At 24.4% G+C, this 16,147-nt stretch overlaps 4 long non-coding RNA genes across 4 annotated transcripts in view; 2 read left to right on the top strand and 2 right to left on the bottom strand.

The window, feature by feature from the left end:
- The window catches only part of LOC141393851 (uncharacterized), a 394,506-nt gene that overhangs the window by 249,065 nt on the left and 129,294 nt on the right, over positions 1-16,147 (top strand). The gene's annotated exons all lie outside the window — the stretch shown is intronic.
- LOC141392669 (uncharacterized) lies at positions 6,959-7,278 on the bottom strand. Its single transcript, XR_012409844.1, has 2 exons — positions 7,138-7,278; positions 6,959-7,071 (listed from the first exon to the last, which is right to left on the bottom strand). It is a non-coding gene; the product is annotated as an uncharacterized lncRNA (long non-coding RNA).
- LOC141392668 (uncharacterized) lies at positions 10,168-10,684 on the bottom strand. The gene is made up of 2 exons (XR_012409843.1): positions 10,545-10,684; positions 10,168-10,478 (listed from the first exon to the last, which is right to left on the bottom strand). It is a non-coding gene; the product is annotated as an uncharacterized lncRNA (long non-coding RNA).
- Positions 15,231-15,867, top strand: LOC141392667 (uncharacterized). The gene is made up of 2 exons (XR_012409842.1): positions 15,231-15,656; positions 15,728-15,867. It is a non-coding gene; the product is annotated as an uncharacterized lncRNA (long non-coding RNA).

Genomic DNA, 16,147 nt, shown 5'->3' with positions numbered 1-16,147 from the left:
CGTTGTCGTATACGTGGCGACAACACTAATACGCAATGTGGCAATGTTTTATCGTTTTCATATATTCTTTGTTTGGACTTCTTCCGCACAGGAAAGTCTTAGAAACAAGTGGCAATATTAAATACAACAAATGAAAAAGCGTTAAGTTCGACCGGGTCGAAATTTTTATACCCTCCACCATAAAATATTCTGAACTAAAAGGGATTTATTATTTTCTATCCTGTCCACAATTGAGGGCGGAGACATTCTGTGACCACTGATACCTAAATAAGGTAAAAAAATGTATATAGAAATGTCTTCAATCGGCTGACTACCTTATATGGGGATAAATCAAAGTGTGGACTTATGTTGATAACTGTTGGTGGAGATGTTTTGTGACCACTGGGAACCTCAAATGTCGAATTACAAATAGTTCGGTTAAACATTGTTGTTTGAATCCTCAAAACACCGAAAATCGGGAGGTACCGTTATATGGGGGCTATAGAAAACCATGGACCTATGTTGACAGTTTTCGGTGGAGATGTTTTGTGGCCACTGGAAACCTCAAACGTCAAATTACGTCAAATTCAGTATATTTTCATATTTTTTTCGACCAACGGCTCCAGAGATATCCCGCCTTGAAAAAGTCGAATTTTGTAAAAACTATATGCATAGAAATACTCATAACATTTTTAATATTGGTCCAATTTGAAAAATCTTTTTTCGTATGGTTTGTTGTTTTATCATCTATTTAATAAAAAAATAGAAAAAAATGCACAGTGGGCTTGGATGCAATTTTTGCGATTTAAATTTTGAAATCAATTTTTACCAATGATTCACCTCTTCGATTTTCTTGAAATTTTTTTTATAGGTGTCGTATACGTGAGGACAATACTAATACGCCATAAGATATTTCGTTTTAATTTGTTTTATTTTAACACATTCTTTTTTAAAGATTTTTTTTCTTTAATCGTGAATTTTTTAACAAATATTTTTTTTTATAGTCGATTCTAGAGTAAGTTTAATAATAGAAAAATTTACCACCAAAATTCTGAAATGGTCAAGCGATGTATGGCCCAATTCTATTTTATAGTATCTAATAATCTTATCATAGTTGCCCAGGCCTGATCTGCTGTGCATGCCGCAAACATTGTTGATAGTCCCAAAATGGCTAATAGAATCTTCATGACGATGGTTGTTGGTTGGTTAACGAAATGGATTAACTTACTTTAGTTCGGAAATGATTAAGCTCTTATATCTAAAACTTCGACAGAAATGTGGCACAAACAACTTAAAATATCTGTAACTAAAAGCATGACCCAGGATTAATTGGAATTATTAATTATTAATGAATTATTCAGAGCTGTAAAAAATTAAACTTAATGGGAATGCATTTTCATGGAACATCACAACAATAAACGTGGATTTTTTTAACTAATATTTTGTCATCCATCATTACAACATTAAACGTAGATTTTTTAAAGAGTATTTTTTCACCCATCATCACAACAATAATCGTGGATTTTTTAAAAAATATTTTTTCAATAATCGTGGATTTTTTAAAAAATATTTTTTTCAATAATCGTGGATTTTTTAAAAAAAATTTTTTCAATAATCGTGGATTTTTTAAAAAATATTTTTTCAATAATCGTGGATTTTTTAAAAAATATTTTTTCAATAATCGTGGATTTTTTAAAAAATATTTTTTCAATAATTGTGGATTTTTTAAAAAATATTTTTTCAATAATAGTGGATTTTTTAAAAAAAATATTTTTTCAATAATCGTGGATTTTTTAAAAAATATTTTTTCAATAATCGTGGATTTTTTAAAAAATTATTTTTTCAATAATCGTTGATTTTTTAAAAAATATTTTTTCAATAATCGTGGATTCTTTTAAATAATAGTGGATTTTTTAAAAAATATTTTTTCAATAATAGTGGATTTTTTAAAAAATATTTTTTCAATAATCGTGGATTTTTTAAAAAATATTTTTTCAATAATCGTGGATTTTTTAAAAAATATTTTTTCAATAATCGTGGATTTTTTAAAAAATATTTTTTCAATAATCGTGGATTTTTTAAAAAATATTTTTTCAATAATCGTGGATTTTTTAAAAAATATTTTTTCAATAATCGTGGATTTTTTAAAAAATATTTTTTCAATAATCGTGGATTTTTTAAAAATATTTTTTCAATAATCGTGGATTTTTTAAAAAACGTTTTTTCAATAATCATGGATTTTTTAAAAAATATATTTTCAATAATAGTGGATTTTTTAAAAAAAATATTTTTTCAATAATCGTGTATTTTTTAAAAAATATTTTTTCAATAATCGTGGATTCTTTTAAATAATAGTGGATTTTTTAAAAAATATTTTTTCAATAATCGTGGATTTTTTAAAAAATATTTTTTCAATAATCGTGGATTTTTTAAAAAATATTTTTTCAATAATCGTGGATTTTTTAAAAAATATTTTTTCAATAATCGTGGATTTTTTAAAAAATATTTTTTCAATAATCGTGGATTCTTTTAAATAATAGTGGATTTTTCAAAAAATATTTTTTCAATAATAGTGGATTTTTTAAAAAATATTTTTTCAATAATCGTGGATTTTTTAAAAAATATTTTTTCAATAATCGTGGATTTTTTAAAAAATATTTTTTCAATAATCGTGGATTTTTTAAAAAATATTTTTTCAATAATCGTGGATTTTTTAAAAAATATTTTTTCAATAATCGTGGATTTTTTAAAAAATATTTTTTCAATAATCGTGGATTTTTTAAAAAATATTTTTTCAATAATCGTGGATTTTTTAAAAATATTTTTTCAATAATCGTGGATTTTTTAAAAAACGTTTTTTCAATAATCATGGATTTTTTAAAAAACATTTTTTCAATAATCGTGGATTTTTTAAAAAATATTTTTTCAATAATCGTGGATTTTTTAAAAAATATTTTTTCAATAATCGTGGATTTTTTAAAAAATATTTTTTCAATAATCGTGGATTTTTTAAAAAATATTTTTTCAATAATCGTGGATTTTTTAAAACATATTTTTTCAATAATCGTGGATTTTTTAAAAAATATTTTTTCAATAATCGTGGATTTTTTAAAAAATATTTCTTCAATAATCGTGGATTTTTTAAAAAATATTTTTTCAATAATCGTGGATTTTTTAAAAAATATTTTTTCAATAATCGTGGATTTTTTAAAAAATATTTTTTCAATAATCGTGGATTTTTTAAAAAATATTTTTTCAATAATCGTGGATTTTTTAAAAAATATTTTTTCAATAATCGTGGATTTTTTAAAAAATATTTTTTCAATAATCGTGGATTTTTAAAAAATATTTTTTCAATAATCGTGGATTTTTTAAAAAATATTTTTTCAATAATCGTGGATTTTTTAAAAAATATTTTTTCAATAATCGTGGATTTTTTAAAAAATATTTTTTCAATAATCGTGGATTTTTTAAAAAATATTTTTTCAATAATCGTGGATTTTTTAAAAAATATTTTTCAATAATCGTGGATTTTTAAAAAAAAAAATTTTCAATAATCGTGGATTTAAAAAAAAAAAAAAAAAATTTCAATAATCGTGGATTTAAAAAAAAAAAAAAAAATTTCAATAATCGTGGATTTTTTAAAAAATATTTTTTCAATAATCGTGGATTTTTTAAAAAATATTTTTTCAATAATCGTGGATTTTTTAAAAAATATTTTTTCAATAATCGTGGATTTTTTCAAAAATATTTTTTCAATAATCGTGGATTTTTTCAAAAATATTTTTTCAATAATCGTGGATTTTTTCAAAAATATTTTTTCAATAATCGTGGATTTTTTAAAAAATATTTTTTCAATAATCGTGGATTTTTAAAAAAATATATTTTCAATAATCGTGGATTTTTAAAAAAATATATTTTCAATAATCGTGGATTTTTTCAAAAATATATTTTCAATAATCGTGGATTTTTTAAAAAATATTTTTTCAATAATCGTGGATTTTTTAAAAAATATTTTTTCAATAATCGTGGATTTTTAAAAAAATATATTTTCAATAATCGTGGATTTTTAAAAAAATATATTTTCAATAATCGTGGATTTTTAAAAAAATATATTTTCAATAATCGTGGATTTTTTCAAAAATATATTTTCAATAATCGTGGATTTTTTAAAAAATATTTTTTCAATAATCGTGGATTTTTTAAAAAATATTTTTTCAATAATCGTGGATTTTTAAAAAAATATATTTTCAATAATCGTGGATTTTTAAAAAAATATATTTTCAATAATCGTGGATTTTTAAAAAAATATTTTTTCAATAATCGTGGATTTTTTAAAAAAATATTTTTTAAAAAATATTTTTTAAAAAATCCACGATTATTGAAAAAATATGTTTTAAAAAATCCACGATTATTAAAAAAATATTTTTTAAAAAATCCACGATTATTGAAAAAATATGTTTTAAAAAATCCACGATTATTGAAAAAATATTTTTTAAAAAATCCACGATTATTGAAAAAATATGTTTTAAAAAATCCACGATTATTGAAAAAATATTTTTTAAAAAATCCACGATTAATAAAAAAAATTTTTTAAAAAATCCACGATTATTGAAAAAATATTTTTTAAAAAATCCACGATTATTGAAAAAATATTTTTTAAAAAATCCACAATTATTGAAAAAATATTTTTTAAAAAGTCCACGATTATTGAAAAAATATTTTTTAAAAAATCCACGATTATTGAAAAAATATTTTTTAAAAAATCCACGATTATTGAAAAAAATATTTTTTTAAAAAATCCACTATTTTTGAAAAAATATTTTTTAAAAAATCCACGATTATTGAAACAAATATTTTTTAAAAAATCCACGATTATTGTTGTGATGATGGATGAAAAAATACTCTTTAAAAAATCTACGTTTAATGTTGTAATGATGGATGACAAAATATTAGTTAAAAAATCCACGGTTATTGTTGTGATGTTCCATGACAATGCATTCCCATTAAGTTTAATTTTTTACAGCTCTGAATAATTCATTAATAATTAATAATTCCAATTAATCCTGGGTCATGCTTTTAGTTACAGATATTTTAAGTTGTTTGTGCCACATTTCTGTCAAAGTTTTAGATATAAGAGCTTAATCATTTCCGAACTAAAGTAAGTTGATCTATTTCGTTAACCAACCAACAACCATCGTCATGAAGATTCTATTAGCCATTTTGGGACTATCAACAATGTTTGCGGCATGCACAGCAGATCAGGCCTGGGCAACTATGATAAGATTATTAGATACTATAAAATAGAATTGGGCCATACTTCGCTTGACTATTTCAGAATTTTGGTGGTAAATTTTTCTATTATTAAACTTACTCTAGAATCGATTATAAAAAATAATATTTGTTAAAAAATTCACGATTAAAGAAAAAATATTCTTTAAAAAAGAATGTGTTAAAATAAAACAAATTAAAACGAAATATCTTATGGCGTATTAGTATTATCCTCACGTATACGACACCTATAAAAAAATTTCAAGAAAATCGAAGAGGTGCATCATTGGTAAAAATTGATTTCAAAATTTAAATCGCAAAAATTGCGTCCAAGCCCACTGTGCAATTTTTTTTCTATTTTCTATTAAATAGATGATAAAACAACAAACCATACAAAAAAAGATTTTTCAAATTGGACCAATATTAAAGAAGTTATGAGTATTTCTATGGATATAGTTTTTACAAAATTCGACTTTTTCAAGGCGGGATATCTCTGGAGCCGTTGGTCGAAAAAAATATGAAAATATACTGAATTTGACGTAATTTGACGTTTGAGGTTTCCAGTGGCCACAAAACATCTCCACCGAAAACTGTCAACATAGGTCCATGGTTTTCTATTGCCCCCATATAACGGTACCTCCCGATTTTCGGTGTTTTGAGGATTCAAACAACAATGTTTAACCGAACTATTTGTAATTCGACATTTGAGGTTCCCAGTGGTCACAAAACATCTCCACCAACAGTTATCAACATAGGTCCACATTTTGATTTATCCCCATATAAGGTTGTCAGCCGATTGAAGACATTTCTATATACATTTTTTTACCTTATTATAAGTATCAGTGGTCACAGAATGTCTCCGCCTTAAATTGTGGACAGGATAGAAAATAATAATTCCCTTTTAGTTCAGAATATTTTATGGTGGAGGGTATGAAAAGTTCGGCCCGGTCGAACTTAACGCTTTTTTACTTGTTGTATTTAATATTGCCACTTGTTTCTAAGACTTTCCCGTGCGGAAGAAGTCCAAACAAAGAATATATGAAAACGATAAAACATTGCCACATTGCGTATTAGTGTTGTCGCCACGTATACGACAACGAATACATTTGCACCAAAAAAAGTGTTTTTTAAGAAGTCTCGAAGAAAAAGTCATTTTATGAAAGTTATTTAAAGGAACTTGCAATCTATTCGAAATCCCCGATTATAGAAAAAGTATTTTTTAAAAAATTCACGATTAGTGAAAAAATATTTTTTAAAAAATGCACTATTATTAAAAAAATATTTTTTAAAACATCCACCATTTTATAAAAATATATTTTTTAAACAAAAAAAATTTAAAAAAATACGATTTTTGAAAAATATTTTTTTTAAACAAAAAAATTTAAAAAATTACGATTATTAAAAAATATTTTTTTTAAACCACTATTATTGAAAAAATATTTTTTAAAATATCCACGATATTGAAAAAAATATTTTTTAAAAAATGCACTATTGTTAAATAAATATTTGTTAAAAAATCCACGATTGAAAAAATATTTTTAAAAATCCACAATTATTAAAAAAAATTAAGTGCACGATTTTTTTTAAAAAATATTTTTTTAAAAATCGACGTTTTGTAGTTTACTCAAAAACTCCCCTCCCCTTTTTTATCCAGTAAACGGAACATAATGGCGTCTACATTACGACAACACTTATACGCCTCAAAGTATTATTAGTTTTTCTTAATATTCAAAATCCTTTTATTTAATTTTCTGAAAGTAGATTTAAAGCTTGTTGGAATTGATTTGCAATTGTTATTCGCTGGTTCCACCGCCGAGATCCCTGGAAGAAGAGAAAAACAAACTTAATTAGCCATGCATTTGTTATATAATTATAATGTTAACATACATTCTCCATGTCTGTGGTTCAGCTGCTGCAAATATGGCCATTGCTGATAGTCCCAAAATGGTTAATAGAAATTTCATGATGACAGTTGTTTGGTTAACGAAATAGATCAACTTACTTTAGTGTGAAAAGATTTTAGCTTTTATATTCAAAATTGAGAACATTTGGCCATGAAAAACTTAAAATATTTTTTATTAAAGGCATGGCCGAGAATTAATTAGTTTAGTGGATTATTGAGAGTACAGTAAAATAGAATCTAATGAGGCATGACATATTTGTAAACAAATAGTAAATTTTCAATAATACCGAATCAGATTTAAAACAATATTTTTAGCATAACAATTGTGGTTATGAATATGTTTATAGTCACCACTTAAACTTAAAACCACTGACCAAATGAGATCATATAATTTGAGGCCTTGGAAAATCAATACAAAAATCATAACAAAATTATTTGCCATGAAAACTTCGTAAGGGAAGAGGGCAGTTGATCCCTATTCTATCTTAACTCAATAATATGGAACCAATTTATTATCAACGATCCCGAATGTAGTTTTGAACAATGTATGAAACCCTTTGTAGAGAGGTTTTACAAAACTGAAATACTCTGGGAAAACATTACTGTAAGGGCTTTGACAAATATTGTGAAATTTGATTTTGATAGACAATTTTTTAAACTTCTTCTATTCATATTCGCATTCAATTGTATATATTAAAAAAATAATATTAAAAAAAAAACAGATCATAAATTAGATTCTCAAAAAGTTGTTTTTTGTAAACATTTGACAATACTAATACTAATACGCCTTGGGTCATTGCTTGTGCCTCGTTAGATTATTTTATATTTTAACATATTCTAGGGGTTGATGTAGGGTAAAGTTTCACATTATGGAAAATTCTTAAAAAATAGCAATATTTTAATTTATATTTTTGTTTGCCTGTATATTTGTTGTGGATGTCATTTCATTTTCCTCAAACTAACACTACTGCCGAGCCACCAGCAATAGTTTGACAATTGTTGTCTTAAATACATGGATTAATAAAATGGTTTTCATAATAAATTTACATAATTTTTCAACATTCTTAATTTTGAAATCTGTGGTCGATTTTCTAACTAGTTTACGACAAAATTTACTGACAATCGTCGTCATGTGGAAAAAATATTTAAGTGCCAATAATTCTTTTTAATTTTCGTTCAACATTTTGCGCTTTAATTTCTACCGATTTTTGTCGTTAAGGAATAAAAATCAGGTACATAATCAAACTACTGATAAGATTCCCCTAATTAATTTGGTGCGGTACAATGTTGCGTATAATTACTGACGCTATGTATACGCCACGTAAGCAATTGTTAATTTTAATATATTATTTTAAAACGAAAATTTGTAATTAATTATTCTAAATAAAATGGTATATGGAACATTATTTTCATGCCATGTAAATGTTTTTATGTTCCTTAAATTTCTGCCAACTGATAATACAATAATTTATTTTCCGAACTAGGTAATGTGGTGACAATGACAATGAATGAGGATGCTATAGTAAAGAATTCTTTTGAATTCATATCGGCCGAAGGTAAAAGCATCAGAACATGAATATAACTGAACTGGAAAAAATTGATTTTCTTCTAAAGAGACAAATGCGGACAAATAGCATACCCAAATCTGTCAAAATCTGACAAAGGTGTCTCATCATATTGTGAGGATGGATGAGGGTATTCTAACTAAAAAAAGTAATTTGCATTTAAAATTGTTGATGGTTTCAGCAGTAGGGTAATATCGAAATATCAACGAAAAGCTTGAGTAAAGGATAATGTACTTCAACTTGATGTCAATTGAAAATCCAATCCAAAAATGCGGGGCACCTAAAGTCTATCTTGAGTTCAGCTCCAAGAAAAACCATTCCAGATTCGGAAGTAGGCTAGTGTGAGGGCTACATTGTATTCAATTCAGATAAAATTTTTTGAAACGCTTTTATTAAACCTATTATTTTTTCTACTTTATGTAATGGGTGGTGTTTACTTAACGACAATCCGTATACGCCTCCAGGCACTACAGATTTTTTCTTGTTACTCGAGTGCTTTTAGATAAACCTAATATATTCTGAAGACCGATTTAAATTTTGAAAGAAGTGTATATTCAGAGGGTATGTTCATATATTACTTACTTACTTACTTAGCTGGGCCATTACAGAACATTTGTTCCATTGACCGAACTAAGAAAAGATCTCCAATTCTCTCTATTTGTTGCTTCGCACTCTGGAATACCGCGCCTTGTCATCTCATCATCCACTTGTTTGCGCCATCTATTCTTTGGCCTGCCAATTCTGCGTGCACCGCCATGTGGCTCGAATTTATACGCCTTTTTAGCGGTTTTATCATCGCTCATTCTTATTATATGGCCTAGCCAACGCAATCGCTGCATCTCGATACGTTTAACTATATTGATGTCCTTGTATAGCAGATACAGCTCGTGGTTCATACGACGTCGATATTCACCGTCAACGCAGATAGGTCCGTAGATCTTTCGTAGATTTTTCCCATTGAAACGTAGAGAAATAATCATTTGCAATCCTATGAGGTATATATATTTTCAATGATAACTAATTCTCACTCGATATAGACATGTCCGTAAGATCTTTCGTAAAAGAAAGTAAACGAAGTAGTCTATTATAGTTTACTTTATTTTATGTTGGAGGGGGTTCAGTGGTGAAGAACTTAACTCTTCTTTAAAGGCATTTAGTTACCAGATATTTCCTGTTTATCTGTATTAATATCCCATGTACTTAAAAAAACTTTCAAACATTTGATAATATTACATTAAAGGAGCTTGGAATCTATACTGAGTTTGGTATCAAGAACAAACATTCTGTGCTAGCATCCCAAAAACAGATAGGTGTGTGCTGTACCAATTTTTTATCAAAAAAAAAAACGCTTTAAAACTCCTTCTAAAAACTCATCCGTTTTTGTCCAGTAAATGAGACATTGTGGCGTATATATTACTACAGCACTCATACGCCTCAAAGTATTCTTAGTTTTTTTTTTTAAATATTCAAAACCATTTTAATTTTATTGTTCTGGAAATAGATTAAAATTTTATAAGAAGTGATATTAAAATATAGTACAAACAATTGATAATATTAATTTTTTAGTTTAGAATGGAGGTGGTGGTACGTATCTAGTTCACATCGTAGTTCCAATGGCCCACATTTTTTCCTTGAACAAACTGCGTATACTTAATATCACACGTTATATTTCATGATGTTACTCATACGTGTTGGAACTAGTACAAGGAACTAGGAACTAGATTACACAACTCTAGTATGGATCGTAGTGGTCACCTTGCCTGGAAATAATATATGCAATGCCTTAATAAATATGGACTTGTTATTTATTAATAATTTTATCATACGAGTAGTCCCGTAGTCTGGCTTCTGCCAATATGGCCATTGCTGATAGTCCCAAAATCGTCAATAGAAATTTCATGGTGATGTTTGGTTCTTTAACGAATTAAATCAAATAAATTTAGTTCGTAAATACTTTACGTTTTATATCCAAAATTTAGACAACAGTTGGGCAGAATAAATATAAAATAGTTTTTTTTTTTTGCTAAATGCATGGCCGAGAATTAATTACTATAATGTGGTACGTTTATTGTAGTGATGACGTTTATTGTTGTGATGATCCATGAGAATTCATTCCCATTAAGTATAATTTTTTACTGCTCTCAATAATGCATTTATAGCAATTAATTCTGGGTCATGCTTTTAGTAGCACACATCTTAAATTGTTTGTGCCCATTTTCTGTCTAAATTTTAGATATAAAAGTTTAAAAATTTCCGAAATAGAGTAAGTTGATCTATTTCGTTAGCCAACCAATAACCAACGTCATGAAGTTTCTATTAGCCATTTTGGGACTATCAGCAACATTTGCCATATGCTCAGCAGATCAGGCCTGGGTGAAAATGTTACAGTTATTAAATACTATATAAAAATGATAAAACAATATGAAATGCCACATGGCGTATTTGTATTGTCGCCACGTATACAACACCTAATAAATTTGCAAGAAAAAAAGGATTTTGGTTTTAATTTTTTATTTCTTTTCAAAATGAAATATTCAACTCGATTTCTATGATAACAAAGATATTGAAAAAATATTTTAAAAAATCCACGATTATTGAAAAAATATTTTAAAAAATCCACGATTATTGAAAAAATATTTTAAAAAATCCACGATTATTGAAAAAATATTTTAAAAAATCCACGATTATTGAAAAAATATTTTAAAAAATCCACGATTATTGAAAAAATATTTTTTTTAAATCCACGATTTTTGCAAAAATATTTTTTAAAAAATATTGAAAAAATATTTTTTTAAAAATCCACAGTTGTTGAATAAATATTTTTTAAAAAAATCCACGATTTTTGAAAAATATTTTTTAAAAAAAAATCCACGATTTTTAAAAAATAATTTTTTAAAAAAATTCCACGATTTTTGAAAAATAATTTTTAAAAAATCCACGATTTCTAAAAAATCCACGATTATTGAAAAAATATTTTTTAAAAAATCCACGATTATTGAAAAAATATTTTTTAAAAAATCCACGATTATTGAAAAAATATTTTTTAAAAAATCCACGATTATTGAAAAAATATTTTTTAAAAAATCCACGATTATTGAAAAAATATTTTTTAAAAAATCCACGATTATTGAAAAAATATTTTTTAAAAAATCCACGATTATTGAAAAAATATTTTTTAAAAAATCCACGATTATTGAAAAAATATTTTTTAAAAAATCCACGATTATTGAAAAAATATTTTTTAAAAAATCCACGATTATTGAAAAAATATTTTTTAAAAAATCCACGATTATTGAAAAAATATTTTTTAAAAAATCCACGATTATTGAAAAAATATTTTTTAAAAAATCCACGATTATTGAAAAAATATTTTTTATAAAATCCACGATAATAAAAAAATATTTTTAAAAAATCCACGATTATTGAAAAAATATTTTTTAAAAAATCCACGATTATTGAAAAAATATTTTTTAAAAAATCCACGATTATTGAAAAAATATTTTTTAAAAAATCCACGATTATTGAAAAAATATTTTTAAAAAAATCCACGATTATTGAAAAAATATTTTTTAAAAAATCCACGATTATTGAAAAAATATTTTATAAAAAAATCTACGATTATCCATTGAATTTATAATAGTGCTAGCTCGCCGAAAATAGATAAGATTGTGATGTGATTATTGAAAAAATATTTTTTAAAAAATCCACGATTATTGCACAAATATTTTTAAAAAAATCCATGATTATTGAAAAATATTTTTAAAAAAATCCACGATTATTGAAAAATTATTTTTAAAAAAATCCGCGATTTTTGAAAAAATATTTTTTAAAAAATCCACGATTTTTGAAAAAATATTTTTTAAAAAATCCACGATTATTGAAAAAATATTTTTTAAAAAATCCACGATTATTGAAAAAATATTTTTAAAAAAATCCACGATTATTGAAAAAATATTTTTTAAAAAATCCACGATTATTGAAAAAATATTTTATAAAAAAATCTACGATTATCCATTGAATTTATAATAGTGCTAGCTCGCCGAAAATAGATAAGATTGTGATGTGATTATTGAAAAAATATTTTTTAAAAAATCCACGATTATTGCACAAATATTTTTAAAAAAATCCATGATTATTGAAAAATATTTTTAAAAAAATCCACGATTATTGAAAAATTATTTTTAAAAAAATCCGCGATTTTTGAAAAAATATTTTTTAAAAAATCCACGATTTTTGAAAAAATATTTTTTAAAAAATCCAAGATTTTTGAAAAAATATTTTTTAAAAAATCCACGATTATTGAAAAAATGTTTTTTAAAAAATCCACGATTATTGAAATTTTATTTTTTTTTTTAAATCCACGATTATTTAAAAATATCTTTTTAAAAAATCCACGATTATTGAAAAAATATTTTCTAAAAAATTCACGTTTTTTGAAAAAATATTTTTTAAAAAATCCACGATTATTGAAAAAATATTTTCTAAAAAATCCACGATTATTAAAAAAAATATTTTTTAAAAAATCCACGATTATTGAAAAAATATTTTTTAAAAAATCCACGATTATTGAAAAATATTTTTTAAAAAATCCACTATTATTGAAAAAATATTTTTTAAAAAATCCACGATTATTGAAAAAATATTTTTTAAAAAATCCACGATTATTGAAAAAATATTTTTTAAAAAATCCACGATTTTTGAAAAAATATTTTTTAAAAAATCCACGATTATTGAAAAAAATATTTTTTAAAAAATCCACGATTATTGAAAAAAATATTTTTTAAAAAATCCACGATTATTGAAAAAAATATTTTTTAAAAAGTCCACGATTATTGAAAAAATATTTTTTAAAAAATCCACGATTATTGAAAAAATATTTTTTAAAAAATCCACGATTATTGAAAAAATATTTTTTAAAAATCCACGATTATTGAAAAAATATTTTTTAAAAAATCTACGATTATTGAAAAAATATTTTTTAAAAAATCTACGATTATTGAAAAAATATTTTTTAAAAAATCCAAGATTATTGAAAAAATATTTTTTTAAAAATCCACGATTATTTAATTTTTTTTTAAATCCACGATTATTATTTTTTTTTAAAACTCACTATTATTTAATTTTTTTTTTTGAAAAATGCACGTTTATTGAAAAAAATATTTTTTAAAAAATCCACGGTTATTAAAAAAATATTTTTTTTGTTTTAAATCCACGATTATTGCACAAATATAATTAAAAAAAAAATACTTTTTTTTTAAAAAATACACGATTATTAAAAAAAATATTCTTTTTTAAAAATACACGATTACTAATTTTTTTTTTTTTTAAATCCACGATTATTGAAAAAATATTTTTTAAAAAATTAGCTATTATTGCAAAAATATTTTTTAAAAAAATCTACGATTATTGAAAAAATATTTTTTTTAAATCCCTGACTATTGAAAAAATATTTTTAAAAAATCTTCGATTAATAAAAAAATTTAAAAAAAACCAAGATTATTAAAAAAAATTTATAAATCCACGTTTATTGAAAAATATTTTATAAAAAAAAATGATAATTAAAAAAAATATTTTTTAAAAAATACACGATTATTGAAAAAATATTTTTTTAAAAAATCCACGATTATTGAAAAAATATTTTTTTTTTAAAATCCACGATTATTGAAAAAATATTTTTTAAAAAATCCACGATAATTGAATAAATATTTTTTAAAAAATCCACGATTATTGAAAAATATTTTTTAAAAAATCCACGATTATTGAAAAAATATTTTTTAAAAAATCCACGATTATTGAAAAAATATTGAAAAAAATCCACGAATATCCATTGAATCTATACTGAGTTTGGTAGCAAGAACAAACATTCCGGGCTAGCTCCCCGAAAATAGATAAGTGTGTGCTGTACCAATTTTTATTAAAAAACAAAACGGTTTTAAACTCGTCCTAAGACATGGTGCGTGTATATTACGACAGCACTCATACGTCTCAAGGTATTCTTAACCTTTTTTTTTAATATTCAAAAGCATTTTTATTTTAATGTTCTGAAAGTAGATTCAAATCTTGTAGGAAGTGATAAGTGACAATATTATTTTTTTGGTGAGTATGGTGCATCATGCCTGGAAATAATGTATGCAATGCTTAAATAACTATGGGCTTTTTATTATTGATTAATAACTTCATCATACCAGTCCCGTAGTCCCAAAATGGTTAATAGAAATTTCATGATGTCAGTTGGTTGGTTAACGGATTAAATCAAAATAATTTAGTTAGAAAATACATTAGCTATTATATTCAAAATTTAGACAACAGTAGGGCATAATAAATTTAAACTATTTTTTACTAAAATCATGCCTGAGAATTAATTACTTTAATGTAATATTGAGAGCACAATGGAATCGAATTTAACGGGGGCATGACATATTTGCAAACATATATTAAATTCCCAGTAATACCTAAAATCGGGTTTAAAACAGTATTTTTTAGCATAACAATGGAGGCTATGTATAGGTTTATGGCCATTACTTAAACTTGAAACCAAAAGCTGCTAATGAGATCACATAATTGGAGGCCTTGGAAAATCAGTATAAAACACATAACAAAATTGTTTGCCATGAAAACCCCGTAGCCCGATTCTATTTTTGCTCAATGATATGATCCAGAGAGATGTCTCCGAATATATCAAGTCCCACTGGATTTGATTTCATTGTGATGTGTGTAATAAATTTAAATTTGTTAATTCTTGGGCATGACTTTAAGAGTACTAAAAGTTCACAATTGTTGTCAAAGTTTTATATATAAAAGCTTCACTATTTCCGAACTAAAGTAAGTTTATCGCTTTCGTTAACAAACCAAAGCATTATCATGAAATTTCTTTTAACCATTTTGGGACTATCGGCAATGGTCATATTAGCAGCAGCTGAACCATCGCGTTTTGGACCGTAGGATAACATTATACATATTTTTTTATTAAAAACTCATAATTAAATAACTCATAATTAATTCTTTTCAGGAGATTTGGTCCTCCACACCCTCCACCATAAAAATAATATTGTCAAATGTTTGTATTACTTTTGAATTTCACGTCCTACAAGATTTAAATCTACTTTCAAAAAATTAAATAAAAAGATTTTGAATGAAAAGAAAAACAAATTGTAAATTTTTAGGCGTATAGGTGTTGTCGTAATTTATACGCCACCATGTTTCGTTTACCGGACTAAAAAGATTGAATTTTTAGAAAGAGTTTAAAAGGGGGTTTGTTTTAAAAAAAAAAATATTGCACCGCACACTTATCTATTTTCGCTACCAAGCACAAAATGTTTGTTCTGGCTAAAAAATTCAGTACAGATTCCAAGTTCCTATGATCGAAAATTAACAAATGGTTGTAAATTTTTTCGATTTTGAATATGTATGTAGACAGAATTTTTGTATC

Source organism: Musca autumnalis, unplaced genomic scaffold (assembly GCF_047663935.1).
Source record: "Musca autumnalis isolate F117 unplaced genomic scaffold, ASM4766393v1 scaffold_2, whole genome shotgun sequence".
In the NCBI taxonomy this organism is placed as follows: Eukaryota; Metazoa; Arthropoda; class Insecta; order Diptera; family Muscidae; genus Musca; species Musca autumnalis.
The sequence above is the reverse complement of the archived record's forward strand: the minus strand, read 5'-3'. Positions and strand labels throughout refer to the sequence as shown.